Below are 3,044 nucleotides of genomic sequence, written 5' to 3'. Positions count from 1 at the left end.
CCTTCCAGCAGGAACAGGTCACAGGTCACAGTAGAGGAGAGGACAGCAAGGTAGTGCCCCCCAGTAGTTCAGCTGTTCCTGGTGGGTCTCCAATGTAAACAGCCCTCCCCAATCCAGAAACCTGAGCAGAAGGGCAGGGTCCCAGTTCTCCATTTACCCCAGCAAAGTTGACCCTGAGGCCCCTGGGCCTTCACAGACTGCAGACCCTTGTCTCTCCATCCCTGTCCCAACAGCATCCATCCCTTCCCCCAACATTCCCTGGACTTGTCTGTAGAGGGTCCCTGTGTAAGCTGCTCAGCTGGACTTCAGAAACCCTTCTCCAGGAGCCAGGCTTTCAGCTGCTGGTCAAAGTGGCCTTTGACCTGAAGGGTCCCTGTCACCTCATTGACCTGAGTGATGGGCTTCTTTCCCAGCAGCGGGCTGAGGAAGTCCTCCACATCCTTCTGCAGGGCCCAGATGTCCCCCTCCACCTTCCGGATCACAGTCGTCTGGTGTTTACAATGTGTGATGTTTTTGTAGACTGGGATGTTATGCATCCGAGAGCACTGCACATGGTAGGGCAGGTTGCGTGGGGGGTCTCGTGAAGGTTGCCAGCCGCTGGGATTGGGATAATGTTCATGCTTTGGGGGCTCTGGGATGCTGGTAGGGGGTAACAGGCGCTCCACAAAGTGGTATTCATCCACAGATTCCACGAAGCTAGGGTAATCAGGTGACCCCTGAATTTGGCTCAGGTGCCGCAGCCCGCAGCCCGGCAGAACGCCGGTTCTCCAGCTCTGGAGCGCAACCTAGTACACGATAGCAGCCATGTTCGCCTACCGCGAACACTCAGGCTATATATGTAATTTTAAAACAGGCCAAAGACAAAGAACAAATTAGAAATATTTGTAACACTACATGACTGTCATTGTATGACAAGACCTAACAAATCAACAAATAAAGATCAATTTAGGATAATCTAGAATATAAAAATTCAGTTCACAATAAAAGAAAAACAGTATATACCCACACTAAATAATGCTAAACGTTCCTCAAGGTTAAATAAATATGAAATTAGTGAACAAAGAAAATGTTGCATATCATATTAGCAAAGCTTAAAATTTTGGAAATACAAAAGACTAATGAGGTTATAGAATGCAGACAAGTTCCTACCTAGTTGATATAATCTGGGTCACTTCACAGGTTTTGGAGGTCATGCTTCTCTTCCTATGAAAAATATTAAAAAATTAAAATGCATATATAGCCTACATTAAGTATACTTTTTTGCTGATATCAAAATATTTGAAGTTTTTTTTTTTTAATGTTTAACTAGTCCTTATGATAGGTTGTTTCATTTATCATTGTCATTGTTAAATGTTCTGACTCATAGCGACCCTGTATAGGGTCTCCAATGAGCAGTCAGTGGCTTTGAATAGAAGACCTTGCAGTAAGCAGTTCAGCGCTTACAGTGCCACACCAGACTTTTAAATCTATGATGGTGCAACTGTTAAGCAATTGGTTACTAGCTGAAAGGGAGTTCTGGTGTAGTGCTATAAGATAGGCACTGGACTGCTAACAACCAACCATCAAACCCACCAGATCTCTTTGGAAACCCTGTACAAGGTTGCTTTTAGACAGTACTGACTAGACAGCACTGGACAACACCTAACTGAAAGGTTGGTTTTTCAAATCCACTCAGCGTCTTCATTGGAGAAAGATCTGGCAATTAGCTCCCATAAAGACTGTTATAGTTTAGTGCCATCCAGTCTGTATGGGGTTTCCGAAGAGCAGCTGGTGAGTCTGAACTGCCAACAACTGATCCTGCAGTCCAGTGCTTATCCTACAGCATCACACCAAGATTACAGCCTAGAAACCCCTATCACATGAAGTCACTATGAGTTGTTGAGTGACTGCATCAAACAACAACCGAACAACATTTCTCAATAATCATTACACATACTTTTGAATTCTGGCAAAATGAGCAAAACATCTAATCTACAAATTGTTTTGAAAAAGAATTAAACTTTTTATAAATAATAACATTACAAGTAATGAATTGTAGCTATATTTACTAACATATTTATTCATCTCAAATTATTAGGAAGCTAATATATAACTTTTAGTGGCCAAATGTTTGCTAAGACTCTGATTATGAAGTATGCCTATGAAACATTTTAATGGCAAAAGGACCCTGGAAGAACATCTCTAGAGGGTAATGAGGCAATGTACATACTTTTCATCCAGAAATTTTACTGAAATGAATTATGCTACATATCTTTTATATGGATACACGGATGTGTCTCTACAAGAGTGCTCATTCATTATATCATTCATAATAACAAAAAGTAGCAGAAAATTAAATACCCATCAATCATGGATTGAGTAAATAAATCATGGATTGAGTAAATAAATCATGGCATATCCCTACACTGGAATACTATACAGCCCTTGTAAAAAATGATGCACAGCTGGTATGGAAAAGTCTCTACAGGTATTATCAAAAATGAAGGTACAAAACATTGTGTATACAACTCAGTCCCTCTCACATCATATATATCCATATCCATATATATATATATTTATTGTTATGTGCCATCGAGTCGATTCTGACCCATAGTGACCCTATATAGCATTTCCGAGGAGCAGCTGGTGAGCTTGAACTGCCGACCTTGCAGTTCAAATGGCTTTGCAGTCTGGCTCATTAACCCACAGCACCACACCAGGACTGCATATATATGTATATATAGAGAGAAAGAGAGTGAGAGAGAGAGAGAGTAAATCGCAAACCTTGAGGTTCAAACCAACCTGGACTGCAAGGTTGGTTTGAACCTCAAGGATTGTGATTTACACTCATAAGCTACTACTCAGAAACCTTTGTTGCGGTCCTATGTTGGGTTCCAGCCTCGACAAGGAAGTGTGGGTGTCACGAAGAAGGGAGATCTGGCGGCGAAAGGGATAGAGAAAGAGAGAGACAAAATATATACAAAAAATACAGACACATAGATATGATACAAGCTGGCAGGTAGACAGATCTGCAAACATATTGCCTAGCATTGCACACAGATCTA

The 3,044-nt window shown here is 41.6% G+C and overlaps 1 pseudogene; it reads right to left on the bottom strand.

Annotated features, from left to right (window-relative positions):
• Positions 1 to 305: 305 nt before the first annotated feature.
• On the bottom strand, positions 306 to 806 carry LOC102820679 (annotated as a pseudogene).
• Between the last annotated feature and the right edge of the window lie 2,238 nt (positions 807 to 3,044).

The sequence above is a fragment of the Chrysochloris asiatica genome, unplaced genomic scaffold (genome assembly GCF_000296735.1).
Source record: "Chrysochloris asiatica unplaced genomic scaffold, ChrAsi1.0 scaffold00136, whole genome shotgun sequence".
Classification (NCBI taxonomy): Eukaryota; Metazoa; Chordata; class Mammalia; order Afrosoricida; family Chrysochloridae; genus Chrysochloris; species Chrysochloris asiatica.
This window is presented reverse-complemented; position numbering and strand designations above follow the sequence as displayed.